The sequence below is a fragment of the Phasianus colchicus genome, chromosome Z (assembly GCF_987193195.1).
Source record: "Phasianus colchicus chromosome Z, bPhaCol1.hap1.1, whole genome shotgun sequence".
Classification (NCBI taxonomy): domain Eukaryota; kingdom Metazoa; phylum Chordata; class Aves; order Galliformes; family Phasianidae; genus Phasianus; species Phasianus colchicus.
Genome location: NC_143476.1, coordinates 47716540 through 47724742, shown reverse-complemented (window position 1 = coordinate 47724742; position 8203 = coordinate 47716540).

Here is an 8203-nt window from a genome sequence, read left to right as displayed (position 1 = left end):
CTCAGGCTTTGGATAAGTTTGAACTAGAGTGCCCCAGTCCTAAGATCGCCCTTGCAGGAAATGCACTGTCTTGGAAAAAAAATTGCTAGCTAGCATTATGTGTCATCTTCATGCCTAGCTACAGAGAATTACACTTTCTCAGTGGCAGCACAAAAATGTCAAGTTCTAACTTTTCACTTTCTGTGAGAAGTCCTGTGAACTGGATAAGTTACAGTAATTCCATCTTGGAGGGCTGACAGCTTAGAAGTGGTCTGCATGAAAAGACAGGTATGTTCCATATAAAAGTGGTGCCACGTGATACTACTGAAGCAGTGCCATAGCAGGAATTAAATTTGTGCAATTATTTATGATTTTTTTCTCTGCTTTTTTTAAAACAACTTTTAAAGCTATATTTGTATATTGTTAATTTAACAAATAAAGCAAAATGCTAACACCATACATAGCTGCTTTTTTTCCCCCATCAGTGGAGCAATAAGCTGTCCTAAATTAACAAGTTGTTCATATGGCTGCACAAAATTCTCCAAAGTAACGTGAGTTACATCGTATGAGTCAGAATGGGTCATGTCTCACTGGGAAAGTTAGCCAGACCTTAAAGATAAATGAGGGAAAAATCCCTTGCTTTGAGGTGGTAAGAGACACCAAAGGTGGAAGAAAGAAAAGAAGGAAAATTAGAGTCTCTACTTAAGCTATCCAAACTCATGTCATGGAAGCTTTTTTAAGGAATAAGGTGTAAAATCAATTAATTCTCTGTAATGCTGAGCTTGTCCTTCATAAAAGATTTGTAAAATTTCCCAGGAAATGGGTAGATGATTTTGTTCTTCCCTTTAGTCTGTTTCTCTAAGAAAATCTTGTTTACCAGAATCATATGTAACAGGGTTCCCATGAGGTCAAATAGAAAGAAATAAATGCCATATGATCTCAGCAACTGCAAGACTTTTAGTGCAGTGGAGTGGATATTTTTTTGTCTCTGCCAAGAAAAATACCAAAAGAGATTGTAAGATCTGCAATTTTCTGTTCTATTAATTGGTAGAAGTACAGGAAAGGACTTCCTGTAAAATTAAACTTTCACTTCTGACCTACATATTTGTTTTTTTCTTCCTAATGACAAATTACAAAAGTAAAGTGATATGCATTTACAAATGCATTTTTTTTCCTTAAATGGTTTCATAGCATGCTCAGATTCAATTCCCCAGTTATGCCTGAACATTGCTGGGTAAACTTTCTATTATGCTATAATACTACCAAATTATTTTGTTTTATTCACTCAGAGGTTTCCAAATGTTTCCAAAGTAAGCAATACTTTTTGCTTGGCAAATGGGAAACAAAACAGAACTTTGGGGAAAGAAAGGAGGAGAGGACAGAAGAGGAGAGGAGAGGAGAGGAGAGGAGAGGAGAGGAGAGGAGAGGAGAGGAGAGGAGAGGAGAGGAGAGGAGAGGAGAGGAGAGGAGAGGAGAGGAGAGGAGAGGAGAGGAGAGGAGAGGAGAGGAGAGGAGAGGAGAGGAGAGGAGAGGAGAGGAGAGGAGAGGAGAGGAGAGGAGGTGGTGGGTGAACCCACGAAAAACAGACATATGGAAAGAAAGAAAAAAAAGCACAGCTATATATGAATTTTATATTAAAGCAGGTAGCTGGAGCTGAGTGATTCTTGGTCAATTCTCAAAGATAATATTTTTGTTCATTCAGCTCTCTGACAAAGTGGAAGATCTCTGCTATATCTTCAGGTGAATTTACACTTAAAGGTGTTTTGAATGTGTTTCAAAATAAACACAGTAAAATCCTTGTCCTACTGAGCTCAATGGTTACTGGCCTTATTAGAGACAGAATTTCACCCTATTTTATCCTGAAAAAAACTTACTTTGTTTTTTCTTATTTTAATGAGAATTCTGACTATATCTTCTGCTGCCTCTATCTTCATGCTAAATTGAATGTATTTTTTCATAAGCTTTGTTACTAGGAAGAAACAATGCAGCACCAATCCCCTGCATTTGAAACTAACCAGTATTTTAACTGCTTTAATCTGAGTACCCAAAAGTTTCTTCTTTTTAGAAAGTTCCAGTTCCTTACCCTGAGAAAGCCATGCTCCTTGTGGATCAGGTAACAGAAAATGAGTGACAGATGTAGTAACTACAAGGAAAATAATGCTATTAAGTCTAGTCAGATCTATTTTACAGTGGTAAATGGTACCATCAGTAAAAAAAAGTTATATTTAAACCGCATCACGGAAAACAAGCAAGTCTTATACTACAATATGAACTAGAAATATATTAGCTAGAGAGAATTTTTAGATTATGCTGGAAAATATTGAAAAATACATTCTCATGCATTAGTGTTTTATACACGCAGTTCAAGTAAGTGGATCTTTTCAACTGTAGTGTCTATGATTCATTGTCTGAAATCAAATAGGAAAACTAGTCTCAGAGAAAAAAGTGAGTAGTCAAATGAATTTTCTTAAGAATTACTTTTTCCAAAAGTAATTTTTACGTATTTCTTTTACTAGTACTCTAGCTAACAAGTTTCAAAAACCTTTGTTGTGTGACTTTTTTGCATTATAAATGTGAAGTAACACCTCTTATAGCTCTCAAATGTGTGGCCATTTTTTTTCTGTTTGTCTACATTTTTGAGCTAAATCAAGTTCCTAGTTAGATACAAATGCAGATTTTTGTCCAGTGAGATAAAGTTCTTTCATAAGAGATTTGGGTCTCCTTAGTAATATTATACTTAGTGTCATGCAATAAAATAATAGTAGTAATAACTTGATATTTCAAAAAGAAATTGATGAGGTAATAAAGTATTAATTAGGTAGGAATCTGATATAGGTCAAGACAACAACTCCAAAAGATAATGAAAATAATTTATAAGTGAAATAACACCTTCAAGAAGTGTGACAATTATAGACATGTAGTTTTTAAATAGAGTGGTACTTCAGAAAACACTCATGGAACAGAAGTATCTAAACCACTGCCTGACATTTTCATGCATTATTAGGGAACAGTAAGTTTTTGTCAGTGGCTGAAGAAAGACCCAGAGTGAATTTTATGTGCTAGACAATAAAACATCATCCAGTAAAACTTCATTCTGCAAGCTTTTATTTGTAACTGTGGTGATAAGATGTAGTAAATAAAAGATTTGATGAAATGGAAGGGAGAGGGGTATAAAAATAATATATGTCTGAAACATTAACATCTATAGTGAAAGCCAGACTGGAAATCACAACACAACTCTCTAACACCTTCTTAGTCAGGAGTTGGAAAGCGGCTCCCTCATCATGGGTCATGGTCCCATGACTTCTGCAGCAAATCTACTTTGCTATGGTATTGTCAATGGCCAATTCTCATATGGCTGAATCTGTACTGTTTCAGATTTCTGTTAGTGGAAAAAAAAGAATACATGGTTTGCATAGTTCGGGAGTTCCTTGATGTTTATCCAAGCATTGATTCTTTGATAGTACTCACAGGACATTGACCTTATCAGCATTATTCCCAAGTATATTCAAATACTGGCTGATTTTTATATACAGTGACTTCTAAAGAAGAGGACATTTGCTAAGGAGATGAGTAAGTGGGACTGAGACAGATTACAGAAGTGCACAAAGGTGAGCTACCTGAGCTTCATGGATGGATTATTTGTCCCCTTTTCCAGGAAAATAACAAACTAGCAGATCATTGTCTAAGCTTCTCTTAAATTTCCAACAGTGGAGATTTTGTACACTTTGAAAATAGCTTCTTAACCTTTCCTGTGTTTTTCTGAATGTACAGTACTAATTTTTATTGTTGCTGTTTAAGCTTCTTAATTCTCATCCCTCCTAAATCAGTATCTTATTCTAACTATATTTTATGTACTTGAAGATCTTCTGTGTTCCCTTCCTTGTCTTATTTTCATTTAATCAACCTCCTTTTTTCTAATCTTTTGATCCTCAATTTGATAACCATCTTTTCATGTCCCTGTAATGAGTTCTCTCCCATTCTTTCAATTTTGCTTAATGTTGATTTGAAAGTGTCCATAAAAAGAATCACAGAATCATAGAATCCTTAGAGTTGGAAGGAATGTTTAAAAGTCATCTAGTCCAACTCCCCTGTAATGAACAGGGGCATGCACAGCTAGTTCAGACTGCTCAGAGCCTGGTCAAGCCTGGCCTGAATGTCTCTAGGGACAGAACTCCCACCACTTCTCTGGGAAAATTATTCCAGTGCGTTACCACCCTCACTGAAAAAATTTTTTTCCTTATATCCAACCTAAACCTCCCCTTTTAGTTTGAAACCATTTCTCCTTGTTCTATCACCATGCTAATGGTGCTGTCCTCTGCTAATGAATCTGTCCCCTGCTAATGAGTCTGTCCCTTTCTTTCTTGTAGCTCCCATTTAGATACTGAAATACTGCTATCATGTTTCCCTGGAGCCTTTTCTTCCCCAGGCTGAACAGCCCCAGCTCTCTCAGCCTGTCCTCCTGTGAGAGGTGTTCCATTCCATGGATCATTTTCATGGCTTTCCTCTTGGCATGCTCCAGCGGGTCTGTATCTCTCCTGTACTGAGGACTCCGCATTTGAACGCGGTACTCCATGTAAGGCCTTACCAGTGCAGAGTAGAGGGGTGGAATAACTACCCTCAACTTGCTGGCCACACAAATTCAACATTTTTATAGCTTTGATGGAAATATCTGATAGGTGAAACTAGGCACAGGTTCCTGCAAAATCCCATTTGCTCTAACTTTTGTTTAACAGCAAAAACATCCAGCCCACCACAAGTATCATTTCTGCTGCCTCATTTCATGTTGATCACATTTTTCTAGCCTACTGTGCATCTCTGATGTCAGAGAGAAGACCCTTACAGGATGCACATTGTCAATTTCTTCTTCCCTTCCCCAAGGCCCATCCCCATGTAACAGAGTAAGATAGCTTGGTATGTTCGTGGTGAATTCCTGTTTTTGTTCCTTGTTTGTTCACTGATCTTCAAACATTTACAAAAAGTGTATTCATTTATTCCAGAATTTTGCAAGAAAGCAGATTAACACAAAATTTTTGTTTCCCCCTCCTGTTTTTTAAAGAGAAATACATATATATTTTTTCTCCATGTCATTGTCCCAGTTCTCAAGAATTATTGATGCAGTAATATAAGTGATAGCTTTGGATGACAGTAAGAAAAAAAAGAAAAAAATCTTAGAATCCAAGGCTGAAATTCTTCAACTCTGCCAAGTTGAGTGCATCCAGCTCACAGAAGTGTTTCTGTTCTGTTTTGGTACTGTCTTGGCCATGTGCTTATGTTAATGTTGTTAGAGAATGATAATCCCAAAACGTTAAACTCTTAAACTTTCTCTGTTATCTATCACTAACACATCCTTTCTATCCTGCAGCAGAACAGAAATTTCCTTCTCAGTCATTTACTGCTGTTGTGCATATGCCCTTCTTGTTCCTGTTGAAATATAACTCATTTTCTACCTCAAATACATGCTTACATAACTTACATAACTGAATTTAGTTTCCACTAAGCAAATTCCATCATTAAGCAAATTGCTTACTTCCTGCATTCCCCATCTTCTACTTTGCATTCTTAGTATCATTGCCTTGCCAGTTCTTCTTAATATTTTACTCCTCTTACTTGTTGTCCTGATGTCTGAAAAAAAGTCAGAGCTGTTTGCATGTCATCTTTTTATAAAAGTGGTCAGCTCTGTCATTCACACACTCAGAATTGTCAAATTTCTCAAACTCATGGGTTAGAATCAAATTTTTAAAAACTTTCAATATTACCATATGTCACTCTCTTCTTCAAAAAATTATTACCAACACTTTGTAGGAATTTGCTGAGTAATCTTCACACCATTCTGTACCTTCCCTAAAGTCACATCAAATTTTGTCTCTTTTAACTACAGAGCATCTTTCTCTTGTAAAATCCAAATGAAGAACATCAAATCACTTCAGTTCCAATATACATTCCCTGATTTAACATGCAACCTCATGCAATTTTTTTTTTTTTTTTTTTTTTTTTTGAGAGAGAGAGAGAGAGAGAGAGAGTTAATACTAGAAATCTTTGGAACTACTACTGCTTGTTCCATACTTCTATCAGCCCTTCAAGTTGTATGTTAAGGGAATGCAAGTAAGAAAGCTTTTGCCATGCATTAAAAGCATTGAGGGTATTTGGGCTTGCTTCCTTCTTGTGACATTTTGTATACAAAAGAGAGAGTCCAAGGCAAAATTTACCAAACAAGATCCTGAAAGTTCTGCATATCACAGTGGTAATCAATACAGCACGAGACAAAGCATGTGGTACATTCTACATTCTTAGGTTGGATCCACATGCTTTAATAATGGCTTAGAAAACTAGACCAGTTGGTTTTGCTAGCAGCTTATGCCTTACTTTGTAATTTGCACAATGAAAATAATGAGATGATAAAACCTGTGATTATTTTCTTAACTGTATATCATATTTTCAGTAAGGCATGACTTTAACCTGGGATCTGAAAGACTTATCTGTGATCAGAACCCTCTAATTAAAATGTACTTTTGTTTATAATGTACTCTCAATATTCCATAAATCTTTAGCTGATGATTGAAATGTTTTTGATAATAATACATGCTACTTTATCTAGTTTTCTTTTTCACTAGAAACATCTGTGAAACAGAAGGAATGAGACTTTCTCTTAAAAATTGTAGGAGCACATAAAATATACAGTAGACTTCCTGCTGCAGAAGGCTATTTATTACTCTAGATACTTGTGCAATCTTTGGCAAATGATCAAAACTAGTTTTTCCTGATGTGTTTACAATATTCTAAATTAAAAGCAAAGCCCATTTTCAAGTGGCATTTGTTGTACAAACTGAAATGTTTCACTCATTCTGCTTGTGGTTGTACTTTCTGCTTGATGGGATAAGCTACAAATGTTAAGTACAAAGTTTGTATAAAAGTTCTTGTGAGAAGTTGAGTTGCCACTTAGCAGTGTTTCTTGTAAGAAGAACCAAAGAAATCTTTTCCTCTAATGTAAGATTTTTTCTATGATTGTGTGTTTACTTTCTGCTTGATGCTGTACTTAATCTACACCTCAGCTACACTGGGGGCAATTCTTTTAATATCATTGTGTGTTCTGTTGCTCTTTGATCCATTTTAATGTTCTTTCCCATAATCTTTGAGTGGTAAAATGGTCACAGATGAGCAGAACTCCCATTTCTATAGTGAATGCTTCAGAAGTGTACTAAGGCATAAATTTAGTAGAAGTTTTGAACAGACACTATACTCTGGATGAAAGTGCGAAAAACCAGCTTTCAGTGCTACAGATATATAAGCATTACAAAAATTACTCAGCACCATATGCAAAATATTTTCTTTTCAGCTCAGGTTCAAAACCCGTTATACAAACCTGTTTGTTAATTACCATTATTATCCTAAGAGCTTTTGGCAAGTTTTGAAAGAAAATTGTGTCAGTATGTAACAGTAGCTTTTGAATCTATTTCACCATCACATGTGTACTCAAAACTCATGCAGTGCTTAGCATGTTGCACAGAAAAAATGTGCTTGGTTCATATTACATGTTATAAATAGATAGGAAAACATGTACACTGTATCATTTCCAAGAAAAACACTTTATATTCCAGTAACTTTTCTCTCTTCTCATAGCTCAGATTCAGTAATCTCTTTACAGACTGTTCTTGGACTTTCAGTCATCCTTGAATTTAAATAAAAACTATTGGTATCTACAGTTTAATTTCTATTTTTCTCTTTATCTAAGTGATTTAATAGCCATGAATGGTCTTGAATGATACTGAAATAAGAAAATCTGCTGCAATTCAGGATAAATCACCATTTCCCATACACAGATAACTGCACTGTGGGTATTTTAGCTTCAACTGACTCAAGGATACTTGAAGAAGAAGGTGTGTGCTTTTTTCTTAACTGAACACTGTCTTGTGATCCAATCCTTTCTTACCTTTCTAAGGAAAACATTTTGCTTCCTTGTTTAAAGGCTTTAAGTGGCAACCAAAGTTTTTTGAAGGGGGTAGTTGTTTCTTTTTCCTATAAAGTACTTGCAACAATTAACTAGTTTTCAGAACAAAGTATTTTCAAATGCAGTAGAAAAAATGTTTAACAAAGCTGAGATTGACAATCTAGGAAAATAATACTGAAAACCAGTTATTACACCATGCTCTGAAAAGAAAGACTTCTACAATAAACAACAAGCATGACCTGAGCTATCAAACTACAGTTACACAACCAAGAATGT